This window comes from Cavia porcellus, unplaced genomic scaffold, assembly GCF_034190915.1.
Source record: "Cavia porcellus strain 051 isolate PalLab524CR breed Dunkin Hartley unplaced genomic scaffold, mCavPor4.1 scaffold_8, whole genome shotgun sequence".
In the NCBI taxonomy this organism is placed as follows: domain Eukaryota; kingdom Metazoa; phylum Chordata; class Mammalia; order Rodentia; family Caviidae; genus Cavia; species Cavia porcellus.
In genome coordinates this window covers 68062364-68081115 of record NW_026947491.1, presented here as the reverse complement: position 1 = coordinate 68081115, position 18752 = coordinate 68062364, and the positions used below count along the sequence as shown (strand labels likewise).

The 18752-nt window shown below is 40.5% G+C and overlaps 1 long non-coding RNA gene across 1 annotated transcript in view; it reads left to right on the top strand.

Moving 5' to 3' along the window:
* Positions 1-647: 647 nt before the first annotated feature.
* The window catches only part of LOC134477362 (uncharacterized), a 204322-nt gene continuing 186217 nt past the window's right edge, over positions 648-18752 (top strand). The window contains exon 1 of the long non-coding RNA XR_010049383.1: positions 648-757. This is a non-coding gene — a long non-coding RNA (uncharacterized LOC134477362). The remainder of the gene's footprint in view (positions 758-18752) is intronic.

Sequence of the window (18752 nt, the reverse complement as noted above, 5' to 3'; positions counted from 1 at the left end):
TAAAAAAGTAAAGACAGTTCTGCTTAAACAGAAGAGTTAAATCACAACTGGCTGGCACTGTTATTTCTATTGCTAGCACTAGTGTAGATGGTACCACATTAACAATAAACACTGATGATTTTCACTGAGGACTTTCATTCTGCCGTCACAGATGTAAGGCAAACTCCATTAAGAAATACGAATTCAGTTTTAAAATCCCTAAATTATTGTCTTAAACAATGAACTGTGTCTTACAGAGGTTTTAAAAAAATACTCGAAGCAATCATCCTTCACACAATTCCCTTAGCAGTTGCTTAATTTATTTCAGCATGTGATCACAATAACCTTCTATTCTTTGGAAAAATTAGATCAACTAATTGAATCCCCTTCTAAGCATTTGGAAGGGGGCAGCCAAAGAAAGCTGATTTGAATACAGGGAATAAACAGTAATTAAACTGTAAATGTTGATTTTTCTTTTGAAGTCCACTGGTATGTTTGGTGTGAATAAAGAGCACATTGTCAGTTATAATTTCTGCTGCCCCAGTTATGCGTGTGAGAATCACTGAAAGGCTATGTTAAATTGGGGAGTTTCCCAGGGCTGCTGTTCTGAAACTTCCTTTGTTTATATTAAAGCCTCGATTATTTTTTCCCCTCTCAAATAGTGCACACTGATTTTGGATAAAATCTGAGAGCTTTTTTTCTGCCACTTCAAACTCCTTTACTTCACCATCATCTGGAGAGGAGTTGATAAACCTGGAAATGTAGAGTCTCAGAGAAAGTAAGTAAGAGCTTATTTCATTGTGCATTTTCAGGAGACTTTAAAATAGCAGTTTCCACCTGCACTTTTTATTATACTAACCTGGGAGCTTTTAAAAGTCCTGGGATCCAGGGTGCACACCAGATCATTTATATTGGAATAATTATTCCAATAAATATTCCAGTGTTTACCGATGTCTTCTAGAGGCCCTTGAGTCTTGCTTGTAAGTAGCTAAATGGGTTAGTCTCTAAATGACTTTTCCCCATACAATTGAAAATTAGGAGGGCTTTCCTTTTCTCACTCTGATGCACACAGGAGTGTATACCTTTTTCATCCCCTAGTATAAATGCTGAAGAGGCTTTGATGATTATAAAGCTGATAGAAGCTCAGCAATTAATTAGGTTGGCTTTATTCAGGATATGTGATGCAAGCTAGAGTGTTTCTTTCTTAAAATTACACACATTCCAGCCAAGTGTGATGGTGCACGCCTCTACTCCCAGTACTTGAGAGGCTGAGGCAGGAGGATTGCTGTGAGTTTGAGGCCAGCTAGGGCTACATAGAAAGTTCAAGGCCAGTCTGAACTATATAGCGAGACTATCTCAAGAAACAAACAAATCCCAAAACATAACAAAATCACATACACACAAGATTATAGTACAACAGCAAGGTGCTGTCTACTGCTAATAGATCATCACAAGTTACTCATCACAGTGTCAAAAGTTTTTAAATCTACAGGTTTTAAAGAAGACAGATTCAGCATCATCAATAGGTTGGATTTTCCTATTTTTGCAAATGTAATTTATTGTCACAGGACCCCAAATTTTCCCTTGTGAAGTATCTTTTAATCTGGTCCTATAGCATTCAAGGCCTTTGACAGGTGAAAGTATTTTTTTTTTTTTAACTTTTTAAGGGATTGAACTCACGACCCCCTGCTTGCAAGGCAGGTGCTTATGTCGCTGAGCTAAATCCCCAGCTCCCAAAAGTATTTTGTAAATTGTAAAGCACTAACCAATGCAAACTAATTTGTTCACTGCATGCCTTTTATGAAGCTTGGAGTTTTCAGTATCTAAAGTTGGTATCAAATAAGATAACCCCTGTTACTGGTAAACAACAAGGTGATTTATTCTGAGGTTGCTTTGTCGGGAGTGGATGGGGTTTTATTTTTAGAAGTTGAGAAATGGATAAGGGGTAGATTATTAAATCCTTGATGCAGTGGCCATTTATTGTTGACTGTTTTATTCCCTAGTATACGAACTAGGGAACCCAGAGTTTCATTTGTTTGTTCATTTATTTAACAAACGCTCAGGAGCTGGGGACACAGCGATGTGGGGAGCAGAGCCACGGCAAGGCTGTTCTTCTTTGATGGAGCTTAACTTCCTCTCCTTGTGGGAGGGCAAGCACTTCCTATGCAAGAAAATCACTTCCACAGAAAAATAAAGCAGAGATGGGAACAAGAAGCGACAGATTGTAATTTTTCATGGGGAAGGTGGCACTTGAATAAGAGACTGAAGTAGGTGAGAGAGCAAACCACATAAATGGAAGGTGCTCGGGCAGCAGGAACGGAAGGTCAGAGGGCCTCATAAAATAGCGTGTGCCTGGTTAAATAGACATTTGGGTAAAAGATATCTGAAACTGTGTGCCATGAACTATTTGGGATTTATTTATACTAAAGAGTACAGCCTCCTGTATTTTTATGTTGTAAATCTGGCAATGTTAGATACATTTAATGCTGAGTGGAGAGAGTCAGGAGAGGCTAGAAATGCCCTGAAGCCCTCCTGGGGACCCGGAGGAATGTGCAGGGCGCTCCAGGCCGCTGCAGGAACTTTAGCTTTCATTGCACTGAGCCTAGACATCAATGGAGGGTTGGAGTGGAGAGGTGCTGGGACTTTCCTTGAGGTTTGAAAGCACCCATCTGGTTTCATGTAGGAGGATAAGAACGGGCATGGGAGACCAGGAAGGAGGTTATGGCAAAAATCAGGAACGGGATGATGGAAGTGGTGAGAAGTGATGCACCGGGTATATTCTGATGGGAAACCAACATGGATGGCATGGCATTAGCTGGTGGGTTGGATGGGAAGAATCCGAGGAATGGTGGGCTTGCTTTAACTCAGGGGACGAAATTCAGCTGGAGCAGAGTTGGTTTGGGAGATAAAGTAGGGAGAACGTATGAGAGCATCTTAAGTTCGTTTCTGACATAAACCTGAGAAGTGTATTAGATAGCCAAGGGGAAACATGAAATTGGCAGTTTATGTGGCTCGAGTAGCAAAATCTAGAATTGGATCTATTTACTCAAATGGAAAAGAAAAATGAAAGTGGGTGAAGAATGGATGAGAAGGCTGTTTGAAAGACAGCGGAGCTCTTCATCCAGATGTTATTGTGGCCTGCGACTGTCTGAGGGAGCTGGTAACTACAGGCAGCTAGGGATTCTTTGTGTGTCTCGGATCCCAGGACACAGGCCATCAGAGCTCTCTGGTGACATGTCGAAGAGTCACGTCTGGAGGTCACATCTGCATGGAGCCAGCTGCCAAAGCACGGCTGAGTTACTTAACGCTCCCCCTCAGTTCTGTCTCTTAGTCTTCTGTTGCAAGGTTAAACTGTTCTTCTATAAGGAAAACAATTATATCTACATAAGTGTAGACAGAAGCTACTCTAGCTACACAGTACCACAGAAGGAAGAAAGAATCTTTCTATGGAAGGGTGAAAGGCTCCGTTGCTGCTGTTGTTGGTACACTGTTGTTCCTGTTGACAGAGCCATGCAGGTGGGCTTTTCCTGTCCGACACCTCCTGTGCATCTTTTCCCTTTCTTCAGGCTCTGAGCTGGACCCTGGATCCCTTTGTCCTTGCAGAGCTCAGGCAACAGCGGATATTATCACTTGTCTCTCCCGCCCACTAAAACTTGGCTCCTCCTCAAGGCACTTTTGCATTTTCCCACAGTTTGCTTCTTGATTCTTTTCCTGTCTGCGGCTGTGGTCTCTCTTCCCCTTCTCTGTAGGTTCTGTGAGAACTTGGCAATTTTCTCTTTGACTTGTTTTGTTATTTATTCTCCGCTTTTACCCTTTTTCATTTTATTTCTTATGGTTTGTTATATTCTAAAATTTCTCTTGGAGTTTTATTCTGCCTGACTGTAATTGCTGACTCAGAATGCAGTTTTTTTTGTTTGTTTGTTTTGTTAAGCTTCATTTTGTTACTTGTGATTTTGCAGTTTCATTCAGAAAGCAACAATACAGTCTTTTTTTTTTTGAGACGGGGTCTCGCTATGCAGTTCAGGCTGGCCTTAAGCTCACTTTGCACCCCAGGCTGGTCTCGAACTTGCAATGATCCTCCCACCTCAGCCTCCCCAGTGCTGGGATTATAGGCGTGAGCCACCTCCCCCAGCAACAATACAGTCTGAATAGCAAAACTTGATTTGGGTGGGTTCTGGTACTGCTCTCTGTAGCTGCCAGCTGAGATACCACTTACCATTAGTATTTCGTTTCAAGATTATCACATGTGATTCGAAATTTCTCATTGGTTTTATTTGGAAAGATACTGCTTGGTTCAGAGATCTGAATGTTGGGAACCTATGTGGTTCAAGCCACACTCGGTTCCAGTTTTTCAACAGTTGAGTTAACAAATTCAGATTTAGTTTTAGTTTTCATGGGCTCTGGTTTTATTTTTCTGTTTAGCTAGATTTGAATTCAGAACGCTTTTTCTTTGACAATCCTCTCAGCAAATTTCCATCTGCATGTTCAGTGAGGACAAACCCTCATCTTCACTCAGTGATGCCTCAATGGGTTTTTTTTTTTTTTTTTCATGTTTGGTCTCGGTGAATGTGATGGGGTAAATTTCCTTGCAAACCTTAGGGATCCTCGATAACCCCTAAGACCCCTTGAGTAGGTGCTAGATAAACTTTCTTATAGCAAAATCTACTTCATGGACAGTGCTTTTGTAATTTTCCATAGGCTAGCCTGTCTTTCAAAGTACAGCCTTTGAATTTGTGGCATGAAAAACACATCAGTGGTATCTTTTTTTCATATTTGTAAAACAAGGTATTTTTCTGTGCCAGGCTTTGGTAGTTCTTCAGATTCATTCAATTCATTTCACAATGGGAGATTCTTAGAAGGCTTAATAATACGCTCAGGATATGAACCAGAACTAATTGTAGTGCTTGGGCTCTTAGGGATAATATCCTAGTGCAATACGGGGTTTAAAACTAAATCAGCAGGAAAGAATCAACGCAATTTGCTTCTCTCCTCTCAAAAATTTTAGTTTTTCTAGAAAATTTCTAATACTGATTTGGAATCTAAAAAATTGGGTTGTTCTTGCAATATCATAATATCATTTCTCTATTCTAATCAGGGTTAGTGCCCTGATTCGCCAAAAGAAATTCTGACTCTCTAAACTGCTGATTTTTCTTCCTTTTTGTGGTGTGGGGGATGGAACCCCAGGTCCCCGTGCATGTCAGGTGAGTGCTGTACTCCTGAGCTCCATCCCTCATTTTAAAATGTTTATTTATTTACTTATTGTCTTTTTGAGACAGGTTGTCACTATACAGTTCAGGCTGGCCTTGAGCTCATTTTGTAGCTTAGGTTGGTCTCAAACTTGCAACAATTCTCCTGCCTCAGTCCCCCAAGTGCTGTGATTACAGGTGTGCACCACCATGAAGCTGCTGATTTTTAAACCATATTGTTTTGGATATAGTGAGGTCTTCAATAAAAAAGCAACTGTGCTATATACATCTGCAACAGACTAAAACACTAGTAAATGCCAAACTCCAGGGAACATACACTCACTAAAGACATGCTATGATTTCTTCAGTGATGTCTACATAGCACTTCTTACAGTCCTAATGCACATAAGAGATGCTCAATAAATTGTTAATAGGTTGGTTCTGGTTAAAAACGTTGTAGAAGTTGAGAATGGTTGCCTGTCTTTACTGGTGTCTCCAACAGAAGGTCAGAAGATGAATTTTAAATGGGAAACTGAACTCAATTGGCCTTTTCCATATGTATTTGATGAGGTGTTTCTAATGGGGCTATTACTGGGCAAGCTTGAAGAATCACCTTTTCACAAAGGTCAGATTCCCCATTATCAGGGAACAGAGAAATGGGCTAGACATTGCTAGGAATCTTGCTGGTATCTTTCTTTCTTTCTTTCTTTCTTTCTTTCTTTCTTTCTTTCTTTCTTTCCTTCTTTCTTTCTTATGGCTTACATATAACAAAGCAATGCAGAAAGTTTACAGATGACAGGTGAGATGTCCACATGGAAATAAGACTTTATTATGTTTCTCCTGTACTGCCTACTATGATCATATATTCAGATGTAAGAAAAATGTGACAGGCATCAGGTGGCAACAAATTTATGAATTATGACTCCAGTGCTGCTGCTTTTGTCTTCAGCCTTCTAGGACCTCCAGTGGGTGGTAAAGGGCTTGGATTCTGAAGCTAAACAGCTCTGGGTTGGGATCCTGGCTCTTTTACTTGCTGGTTTGATTTTTGCCCACCTATTAATGAAAATAATACTTCTCTAATATAGTTACTGTGAAGATTAAAATGACTAAAGTCTTTAACAAATTTAGTGGAGTATCTGACATCTGGTAAGTATTGAATAGATGATAGCTGTTTAAAATTTATAATTTGAAACTGGGCAAGGTGGTACAGGTCTGTAATTCCAGTACTTGGGAGGCTGAGGCAGGAGGATCACCTCCAGTTTGAGGCTAGTCTGAGTTATGCAGTGAGCCCAAAGCCAGCCTGAACTACATAGTGAGACCCTATATCCAAAAATTGTAATTGGAAAAGGTGCTATTTTATTAGTTAAAATGTTGATTGAAATGGAGATAGAAGTTCATTAGAGCATGGGGTGATAATACCAGTATGTAAGGTATTTAATAGTAAGGAAAGGATCATTCTGTGCTTGAGAGAAGATGAATCATTTCTGTTTCTAGCAGTGAAAACTGAGCGCAGACCAAAAGTTTCTGTCTACTTGGAAATGACTGACTTCCTTTCTGTTCTTTAATAAAGTAGAATGATGTTAAAGTGGGTAAGAAGAGAGAATAGAAACGCACCCAGAGTGGAAGTGGGGTGCGGAAGAGAGAGGGTTCCAGGGTCAGCCCCAGCCTTCCTTCCTTTACAAGCTATGAGCAGAGCATCACATGATAGCCAATGGCCTCCGTTAGCCAGCGTTACCAAGCACAGAGAGAGCTCTGAATGAAGCTGTCACACATGAGTGCCTGATCCCACTCGTGACCAGCAAGTGTAAGGTTCCCTAGTCAAGTTCATCCTGAGGGTGAACAGCTATGTGCTGTTTTATGAGTGATGACAGCTACTTTTATACTTAAGTGTTTAGGAATCTGTGCGCTCCTATCAGGAGAGAAACTGCATTAAAAACTCACTTGGGTGAAAGGAAGTATCTTTGAACTCCAGGCTCAGCAGGTAGTCGTCTGCATTTTTGCCATTGATGTGTGAGCAGGGAAGCTGAGAACTCTCTCACCTTAGCATAGTTCTCCAAAGCAATCAGCACCACAGGCAGTAAGAGATTTTTCTTCCTGCCATTGCTAAGTATTTGCTTTGTGCTTTGTACATATTTTTGGATGAACTATGTTTAGTTTTCAGATTAGCATTTGGAAGTCATTCTGATTTGGTTTAAAACTGAGATCACGGCCTGAAGAACTGGGCTGTGGCTGTGGAGTATTCTTCAGATTTCATTAGCAACTCTAATGCTTATGATAAACTCACTGCCTTTCAAAATAAAGGCATTGAGACTTTCCTTCTCTTTCTATGTAAGCAACTCTATCAGCCCCTTCTGCCTTTCAGGCTGGCGTTAGTTTGGTTGACTTCCTCTAAGCAAGCCAAGCAAATTCTCCAAATACCAAGTATAAGATGAAGATTCAAAGGTCATTGTTTTCCTGCATGTCGCCCCTCCTCCACTCCCACCCCAGCCTGGAGTGTGAGGGTTCAGATTACCACCGCACCAGGCAACAGACATGGGTACTGCCCATTGTCCTTCATGCCAGTTCAGCCTCTAAGTTTTCAGTATCGGAAAACCAATGTTTATTCCATGTTTGTAACTCCCGAGTTGTGCTCCCTGACCGGATCCCTTGCTTTCCACTGCCAGTGGATTTGCATCATTTCTGTGTATCCCGCGTGTGACTGCCCTGTCTCCATCTCTGTTGAGACTGTCTGTGGGTGGTTTCCCTGTGTGGAATGACAGGGGCAAAGTTCAGGAGCTTCCATGATTCATTTCCTCTTTGCTGCACGCAGTGGATGGTTTTCTGAGTGAGTCACTCGGATGCCAAACACAGGAGGGAGATTCTTTGCGTACAGGCCCCGAGTCTCCACTATACCTTGAGCTGGGAAGACTGACTTCTTAATAATGCCTTTAAAATTTTGTATTTTTTCCCGATGGTTTCATAAGCCCTTTTGTATTCTCTTTCTTCGTGTCCAATGACTGACTCGTGAGAGCTGCCTGACACTTGAAGGTCTTCCCATAACTTTCTGGAGTTCTTCTGAGTTCTGACTCAAGTAATTCAACTGTTAAAATGGAGAGCCAATACTCCCTCAGGTGAACACTATCTCTGTTATATCATCTAAGAGTCATCTATTCATGACCCCTCAAAAACCCACTTCCTTCTTTTTCTTCTAGAATAATAATCTGTGGGACAAACATGGGCACCAACTAAGGAAGACAATGTTCAAATGCCTAGAGCTGCGATCTACAGCGAGGTGTTATTTTGACAATCAAGGGAGGGCGTTATTTTCTTTTTTTGATCTTTAAAAATTATGAAATAGAATATACAAACAGAAAACAATTGCATATTATAAGGAGTAACTATAAAGTGAACACCCTCCATCAAAAACTAAAACTGGCCGGTCCAGAAGCCCAGCCTCTGTTTACCTTGCAGGGCACACCTCCTCCCTCCCCTCCTGGGGTATTCCTGTCCTAACTTCTTGTCAGTCAGTTCTTTGCTTTTCTTGCCACCTGTGTGCGCAAGATTATTATTGTTTTTAAAGCAATATCAGTTTTATCTTCTGCTGGTGGCGCTATGCAATTCATTTGTGTTAAGTAATGACCACAGGTTGACACCGGCCTAGAGTTATGTGTATGTCTGCATGTGTGTACTGTTCTCTCCCCACCTCAAAATTCCACAAAACTGCTTATCCGTGTATTCTGTGTCATGAATTAATACTACTCCTGTGAAGACACAAGTTTAAAATGATGACAGTTAAAAAAAACCCATTAAAATAAAATAAAAGTGACAGTGCAGAGATGAAAAAAGCCAGGAACTTTGAATGGTGTTGTTCTTGTGTTCTTGTGCACAGGGTCCTTGAGCTGACCCCTCAGTAGAATTAAGTAACTTGCTCTGGGAAGTAGGACTCATCCTTTTCTCCTTTCAGCCCCCTTTTTTAATTCCCCAAGACTAGACCAACAGGTTCTAAGATCTGCAGAACTTGGCATGAAAAGGATCCATTTCCCGATCCTGGACTTCCCCCCTTGGCTCCCTACCTAGGGAGCATACTTGCTATTTCAGCATATTTCTTCATCATTGGAACTCACCCCAAGCATTCGTTGATCCTCTTTGGTCTGATATTTTTTTGCTGAGCCAGGAAAAGAAGATAAGTGGTAACGGGGCATGTAATCTGATTCCTAACTATTTTTACTTCTGTGCTTTCATTTTTGTGATAGGCTCAGGCAGATCTGTTAAAGAAAAGAACTAAAACTAGCATTTATTTGATCACTAAACCTGTGCCAGCTACATTTGAATCTATTATCTTTCTTAAATACTAAAAATGCTACAGGATAATTATTTATTGTCTTTACTTTGTAATGGAGGCCACTACATTTCAGAGCTTAAGAAACTATTAGGATCAAAAAAAAAAAAAAATGAAACTATCAGGATCGTCAAATTATAAATGGACACCACTGATAATTAAAAGGTTTAATGAACCTTTTGACCCCCAAAGCCAACTTCTTTACCAAGCTTCTGATTTCACGTGGCTGATGACTTTGGAGTGCTCTTGGCCAACTTTTTTTTTTTTAAAGAAGTTTAATTTCTATTAGAAAAAAAAATCTTTGAGTTTATTGGAAGTAATGAATTCAAATTCTCAAAAATTTTTTTTCTTGAAAACATTGATTAGGCAACAGGATAAAGAGCTTTGGGGGCATGATACCTCCACCAGGAATTCAAAGAAGATCACCAAAGATCGTGTCTGATCCTGGGTCACTCTCTGTGTTTGCACATCTGCCTACCAATGTGCCATGCTGTCAGTCTGTAGTAGGTATTGTGAACTCAGTGTCAGAAGACAACCATGGCAACAGAGTGGCATTAACTTGGTGAATGTGATAATGCTCCTCACTGAGGAGTATAACGTGGTGAAATGCCTGTCACCTTGGACCTTCCAAGTGTGTTGCTCGAGCAGTACCAGCACTCTAGTGCTGGTCTTTCCTGGAAGGCAGTTACCCAGAGCAGCTCAGCCAGCGGTTCTGCCTGGGAAGACAGCAGGGTGAAGGCTTGTGTGAAACAACTTGGGCAGTCCAGAGCAGGTGCTGGGAAAGCAAATGAGGCAGGAATTTAATTTTGGTAGCTGTCTGGTGTTGGTATGTATGGAGCACGTAGCAGATATTTTCAGAGGTGCTTATGAATTGTCCCAATCCGTGTCTTTAACTTTAGGAGAGAGTAACATTTCCATCACACTAAATGTGGAACCTGGATGAGACTCAGAGCGGTCACAACAGCCAGGACCTTGAGCCAGCGGCTTTCATGCACCCTGTGTTTCTGTGCCGGGCTGAAGGGCATTTTTAGAGGAAGCTGGCGAGACAGCAGCAGTGCCAGCCCTGCTTCACAGTCTCTGGACCGTGCCCTTTTCATCTGGGAGAGATGAGGAACAACTTTCTACCTTCCCCAACCAGGCTATCCTCCCCAAGTCCTCTTGTTGGCCCCTTGTGAAATACACTGCATCTTTTTTGTAATCCTAGGGTCATGCATTTATTCATTCTTGGATTCTTCAGTTTATAAACAGCTTTTTTTTTTTTTTTGTTTCATTCTGAGTCAGGTGTTGTCAGTCCCTTGTCAAGTACGATCATACAAATGAACAGTATGGTTTGTTTAATCTAGAAGTGTTTTCATTTTTTTCATGAAGTTTAAAGGACAATGATGAGCTTAAAAGTGCTATAAAAATTGGTTTGTATTTGTGATCAGTAGGAATAATAATAATGAGTGCCATATATAAAACACAGAAGGAGGAAATATTGTGCGTTTTGCTAAGAGATGGAGGATGAGCCTGGTAAGAAACAGACACAAAGTCACCTTTCTTGTTCTCAGTGCTGTCTGTACACTAACAGAGAACTCTTCGCTAATGTGTTAATGGATATTCATTTCTTCTGTGAGTCACTGTGGACCCATCACTGACTTGTTTCTTTATTTTGTGCAAGTTACCTAATGTTCCAGTATATCTAATATGATTTAGTTTAGCACAGTGTTAGAACTAGATGGAAGCTACACTACGGAAATTGAATTCCAGATGAGGAGGCGGTTTGTCCAGTATTAGGGGCTGGTTCTTTCCTTCTTATTCCAAAGCGGTCTGTCTCCCTGATTTGCCTTCTCAATATCTGTTCCATGACTGACCATGCTTCATTATGCTACTGTATCCTCTCTGACATCTGCACTTATGTAATGGTTACCGTGACAATATGGCAATATATAACGAGAGTCTACGATATTTCAGCAGTGGCTGAGGCTCATATGCACGACATTATTAATTCTATGACAACCCTTTCATTTTACAGATGAGGAAACAGAGAGGCTAAGTCAATGGTTTTCTTAGCAGGTATTAAAAATTTAGATTGTCTTGGATAACAAAATAATGATAGCATTGAACTAAAACTCATAAAATAAATATTTATGAGCTTGTACTAATATCAATAAGTGATTAAATAAATACTTTGAAGAGGCAACACTTTCTCAAAGAATTATTCCTTAGAAAGTCAAATTAATAGTTATGGGAGGGAAATGAGAAGTAGAAGATCACCATTAAAATACCACAGTAATTACTGACTTGGGCAGCATGTGTGAAAGGCTGGGGAAAACATAATGTTTGAAGAGTCTCAAAATGTCTCTTTTTTGGGCTGCGGATTTAGCTAACAGGTGTAAGTGCCTGCTTGGCAAGCGTAAGGTCATGAGTCCAATCCCCAGTACCAAAAAAAAAAAAAAAAAAAAAATCTGTTTATTAATCTATTTTCTGTTACCGTACTGAAATACTTGAGTCTGGGTTCTTTATAAAGAAAAAAAGGATTAACTCATGTTCTGAATGTTTAGGACATGGCCCTAACATGTGACTCCAGCAAGGGCCTCAGGGTACAAGGCATCACCATTGCAGGAGCACAGGCAGGAAAGGGAGATCACATGGTGGGAAAGGAAGCCAGAGAGTGGAGAGGGGCCAGTCTTGCTTTTAAACAGTAACATGTTCTTGTGGGAACTAAGTCACTCCATGAAAAACCCATGGGCAGTGGTCCCAGTGACCTAATGATGTTGTAGTAAACTGCATATTTAAAGGTTCTACCACCTCCCAACTTCACTACACTAGGGATCAGGCTTCCAGTACCCCCAACCCTGAGAGATGATTCACATCCAAAACAGCAAACAGAAAAACTGTAAGTCGATCATGGAAAACCCAATAAACACCTCCCAAACTAACTAATCAGAATTCACATTGCTAGTTGTAGGATATAATAGTGTCTTTACACCATGTATGAGCCAGCATGAAAAGTACTTTTCTTCTGTGGATTCTTGCTAAATATAAAAACAGCAGTTTCACCAGGAGAAGACATTAGATGAACACAAACTGACCAAAGTTCTACAAAATATCAACCACTATTTTCCAGAAGTGACAAGGTCATGAAAGTCCAGGAAAAACTAGGGAACTCTTACAGTTTGGAGACAAGTATGCAACATGAAATCCTAGAAAAGAATAAAGATACTAGCAGAAAAACTGTTGACAATAAGATATTACTCCAATTTAGTAAAGCACTGCACCAATGATAACCTTTAATATTGATAATTATTAGGGGAAGCTGGGTAAAACATACATGGAAATTTTACTAGTTTTGCAATTTTTGCAAATGTAGAATTATTTCAAAAATGAAAGTTAGAAAACACACTGTCAGGCCCCATCTTAATTTATTAAATATAATTTTTTGGATATGGCTTATGATTCTGAACCAACCCCTAGGTAAAGACATACATGGAGGAAGTGGTGGAGCTGGGATTTGACACTGGGTCTCCCAATTCTAAAGCCTGTTTGCCTCACCATGGTGGGCTGCCTCAAAAAGACTAAAAGTAGAAATTCAGATTAAACATATCAGTGACATTTGAAATAAAAACACTCAAATTAATATATTATATTTTAATACATTCTTTTAAGTATGCAGGTGTCAATGTAGTGATTGGAGTATACACAAATTCTCTCTGACCATAATTTCCAAATCGTTTTCCTTTATCCTTAATCCTTTAGAGGCAGTGTAATTATCCAACTGAATACAGTATTTGCAATTTGCAATATCAAAGCTATCTTCATTGTTCATACAGAGGAACCCCAAACTATAATTGTAAATGTTGCTATTATAAGTACAAATCGCAAAAATTTAGTGATATATATTCCTTGGTCCAACTAAAAACAGCAAACTCAAATTCTAAACATTATTCTCCAGGTGTGGTATGAGTCAAAGCCTATTTAATATGTCTTTTCACTTATTTGGCACATCTCTGTCTCTGATTGCATCAGCGTCTGGAAAGTAGAAATTCCCGGCAGGCTGGGATTACCCATATGTAGGGGGATTGCTTGCCAGAATGGTGTGGTTAGGGCGAGTTGTCAAAAAGGCTCCATGCCCAAGTCCTCTTCCTTCTCAGTACCTTTGGTGCCAGGTACTGTATTAATACCTAAAAAAATTAAGGCGAAAGATGGCACAATCTCTCTCTTCAAGTTTGAGGAGGATTAGACAAGAGCAAAGGAAGGAAAAAACTACCATTAGAACCAAACTTAGTATCACTATTTCTACACACTATAAGATCACATAATTTACCCAGGTACAATGGCTCTTTAACAGTTGGATTTGCACTGGACCTGGTGGTACGTACCTACAGTCTCAAGTATTTGGGCTTAAGACCAGAAAATTCTGAGTTCAAGGCTGAGACTCTATCTGAGCATAAAAACAAGCCAAAAAAAAAAAAAAAAAAAACAGTCCTTAAAACTTGGACTTGAACTCCTCTTCGGTGAATAGTTGCCCTTGCCTTCTCCATGGGTAAGGTTATTGCCTGGAAGAAGACAAAGAGATTCAGAGAGCATTTTGCTTTCATAATAAGGTAGTGGTACTGGGGACTGTCGCCTTGTGCCTCAAAGGCCACTAGAAAAAGTGGGAGAGGCGGGGAGCTGAAAACAGGCCGGAGGCAGCTATCTGCTCTAAATCTACCCAAATCTGTGAGAGTAAGGAGAAACTTGGAAGGGGTGGCTGGTGGACTGTGTCATATGTGGAGGTGAAGGGTGACGGTATGATGCAGTGGAGCCAGGTACTGGGATGGGGGGACCGACCCCAGGTTTATCTGGGTTTCATGGAGCACGAGTGGGGTTAAAGGTGTGACAGTGTCTGAAGTAACCTTAAAATACAAGGAGGAGCTCATCAAAGGTCAGAATAGTCTTCCAGATGAAAGCTTCACGTCTCTCTTCTTACTCTGCTTGTCCTCTCTGAGGATGAGATCTCTTTGGATGAGATGTTGGATCTGTAGAGGGTAACTGCACATACACCAGTAAGTTCCCTGGCAGGGACGGTATTATGAGCTGTGGCAGTGGTTTCAGAGGAATATACTGGGTGAATTTTGTTAAAGGGGCGCTCTTACTCCTCCTGCACCCCCATTTCTGGTGAAGTGGTAGACCAGGGAGCTACAGAATAGTGGAGCAAACATTACCTTTTGAACCATTGTGACTTTGACAGAATGGCTTTTCCCTAGGTTAGGTAGGATATTTGAGGTCTTGCTAAGTTGCCCGTGTTGTTCTTGAATTTGTAGTCCTGCCTCGAACTCCCCAAGTGCTGGGGTTACAAATGTGGGCCACCGTGCCTGACTCATTGCTATGTTTCAAATGAACAATAGGAAGAATAATGGATAAAGAAAGTAATAATAAGAGGCTGATAGTTATTGAGAGTTCATTGTGTGTACTTTGTTTGCAGTTTCTCCCACTATCAAGTGAAATACTGCTAGGATCTTCATTGTTCAGAGGAAGAAACAAAAGAAATGAAGTAAATTCTCCTTGTCTGTGGAGCCAGTGGGCAGATCCTGGATCCCTGTGCTGGTCCTAACCACTAGATAGGCTGTGTCTCTGCTCCTTTAAATTTTAAGCCAAGATTTGGGAATACTTCCTGGTTGTAAAAGCATTAAATATCTCTCATGAGTTTCACTTCCCATTGTTTTGGGTGAAAAAATTGTTTTTTTTTTTTTTTTAAATTTTATTTTAAAAGTAGTAAAAATGCAACAGCACAAGACAAAACAAAGTCAATTGAGACAATGCAGTGAAATTGGTACAGGATTTCACAATGGGATACTGGGAGAGTAGTAATAGATACTATGGTATGTTTCCTTAACTTTATAATAGTTGTCCAGTCAATTAAGTATAGCAAAATCAAACTAAAAATAGAACATTATAAAACCAATTGGGAATACTGAATAGAGCAAAAGAAACATAACAAAACAAAACAGTGAAAACAATCTTTGCTTTCAAACAGAAGATAGAAGGAAATCCCTCATATTTGCTATACTGCATATGGTCCAAGAGATGCTGAGACATCTATCCCCAGTAGCTATTGGGGGGGGGGGCTGCGCATGGGGAAAGGTGCTTGATTTTCAGCCCGGGCGGCAGCAGGCTTACAGGTAATGGATCTCTTCCTAGGCCATGCTGTGGGTGTTTACCAAGAGGGCAGGTGAATAAGCTGCCTGAGTCCCACCATGGCTGGATCTCCGGTGAAAAAATTATTTACAATGTTACACTGTCCTGCATACTAACTGCACAGGTCCTGCTAATTGCCTGGCATTCCCCAGTCACTGAGACCACCTAATACATCTACCCACGTTCATTTCCAAGTTCTCTGCTGGCTAAGAATGATCAGAAACTTACAGAGCAGGACTAGAGTGAATCAAACCAGAAATTCCAACCATGGTCAAGAACTTGGGAAAACCTCGCAATACTGGGCAAGTTTTCAGCTTCTCTAAGCCTCAGTTTTCCTCAACAAGAGAGTGAATTTGGTTCTCTAAATCGCATAGATTGTAGTTTCTCTTATTTTGAGAGTGCTTTGAAATCATTAAAGTAGAATTATGTGTCAGATGTAAAGAGGGGTAAGAAGGATCTCTGACTTCCAAAGAATTCACAGTCTCACCAGGAGAAAGAGGCCCTTGGCTCACCACGCTGTGAAGTGATGTCAAACGTTGTTCTACTCAGAGTGTGGTGCATGGCTAGGAACATTGGCGTCACACTGATGTTAAACATACAGAACCTCCGCTCCATCCCAAACTTGCAAATCAGCTTTTCTCAAAATGGGACCCCAGGAGATTCAGACTCCACTGAGATGAATGGAGCTCAGCAGGGAGCAGCTAACCCTACGCTTGTCAGGGAACTCTTCCAGAGAAGCAGGCAGTAAACCTCAAAAAAATTGTGGGATTTTTCAACAGGATGAGAGAAGAGAAAGCCAAAGCCTCCTATGCAGGAGCATAAAAAATTTCTCCTTAAGATTATTTAATGGTTTGAAGCATTGCAATTCAAACACACACACACACACACATACACACACACACACACACACACACACACACACACACCAACAACAACAAAAAAACCAAACCAAACAAAAAGAACATCTCTTAAGAGAGAAGAAAATGGATGTGTGATCAAGGAAGTAAGAGCTTTGAATACTCATGTTCAGGCCCAGTGATACATCAACTCAGCCTGACAAATATTATTGAGCAACAGTTATTCATTATCACTTAATGCATGTATGTTCTGGGAAAGTGACTGAAGTGTGAACAACCAGAAGTGTCTTTTCCCTGTGTTCTGAGCTCAGAAGAGCCCAGGTGAGAATCCTCAGGCAATGGTTCTTCATTTCTAAAAAGGCAATAATTACTGTACGTGCACATGGAGTCATTATCGGGTTGAGTTACTACTAGTCAAGTGCCCAGGACAGAGTCTGATCTATACTTAGGAGTTGGTAAATCCTAGCTATCACCATTTCATTCTTATTTTTATTATTTCCCTTCAAGAGCTCTCTGGCAAGTAAGCACCGTATAGGGAAGGCACACGTCAAGTCAAAGCTGGCTCTAACTATGCTGTTGCAGTGTCCTTTATGCTCAGAGCTTTGGCCATTCTGGCTCCTTGGTCTTGTGAGTGTTATTAGCCCACACCTGCCACATGAACAGAAAGGCAAATGTGTTCTGGATCCTCATAATATCTGTGAATGGTCATTCTCTTGGTATCATTATCACCTTCAAAACTGGGTCCTGAATATTTTCTGCAGTTTGAGCTTAGACATTCTTTGTCAAGTTTGTGTTATTATCATTGGCAATTTCATTAAAAGGGATACACAGGCCATCCTACCTTTGCGCACCCTATGAAACTGCCAGTCAGCCACGTCTACTGTTTTCCGCCCTGGTAGGCTGGTATCTCACTGTCTTACCATTTCATTCCTCTTTCATTACTGCACAACACACAATTTCAGTGCGAGATGAAAATAGAACACCTGCTGTAGATCTTTGAGGATTTTGTTCTGTGTTTTCCTGTAAAGCAAAACCAGCAATCCCCTCCTCCCCACTGGCAAAACCAGCTGTGCCTCATTTAAACACAAACTTTGAAGTGCAGGAAAAAGAAAAGGGATTTGGCCAATGAAAACAGTACATGGGGGGCCAGAATGTGTTTTCAGGATTTATGAGCTGAAAGCAAGTCACACTTTAATAAATATTAAATGAAACTCCTCTTTTTTTTGGAAGACAGGCTATATTTCCTTCTGAACATTTCTATGGGATGCCTCTTTTCTGAAACTTGACTTGTCCCCTCAAAATGATGCCCATGTCAAAACATTACAATCAATTTTCTGAGAACTAGAAAATATACGATGGGTCGGTACTGTGAAAATCATGGTTTATTTTCCCCTAAAATATGTCAGAATTTTATCTAAGGGGACATGTGCCAGTGAAGGCCAGGACAAGGAAGCTGTGTCTTAAGTTTAGCCCTCCCTTAGTTTGAGGTATCTGTCATATTGAAAACCAGATCCATCTTTGGTCTAGGGAGTCAGACATGCACAATGTTCATGTCTGGCGACCTCAGTGCTGTTTCCCTGACTTCCAAATTCTTGTCCAATTCTGGCTGTTATTTTTAAATCCATCCCTAATTTCTTGCCACACCCACCCCCAGATGTCACCAGAAGTCTTTTTCTTTTTTTCTTTTTTTAAGAATAGAAATAGCTTCTGAGAGACAGGAAGGGTTGCTCATGAGTTGCCCACCAGAGTTCTGACTGTTAATTGACTATAATTTTTTTACACTTTTTGGGGGGGTACCAGGGATCAAACTAATGTGCTTGTGCTACTGAGCTAAACTCTTGGTCGGTGACTATGATTTCTTAGAAGAGAGTTTATATTTAAAATTTTCTAAGTAGTTTCTCCTAGTTCATTAAAAAGAAGTTCTGTGCTATTATCTGTTGGTCTCTTTTTTCATAAGACAATCTTTTTGTTTATAACTTGGACTCAGTAACATTTTGGCCATTCTTTTAAGATTATAGTGGCACACAGTGTATTTACTATTGACATGCTGTTTTATATTTTGATAGAGGTAAGGAGAATACTTTTTAGAGTTTGCTGTATTAATATCTATTTGTATTACTGATGTAGGCAGCTGAGTTAGTTAAAAATATTACAGGCAGTCAGACAGGGTTAGGTCCTCAAAGGAGCCAGTACAGAAGCCCAGATCCTTTGCAACTGTAGGGGAGACAGAGACCTCTTGCTGAGGGCCAGGCC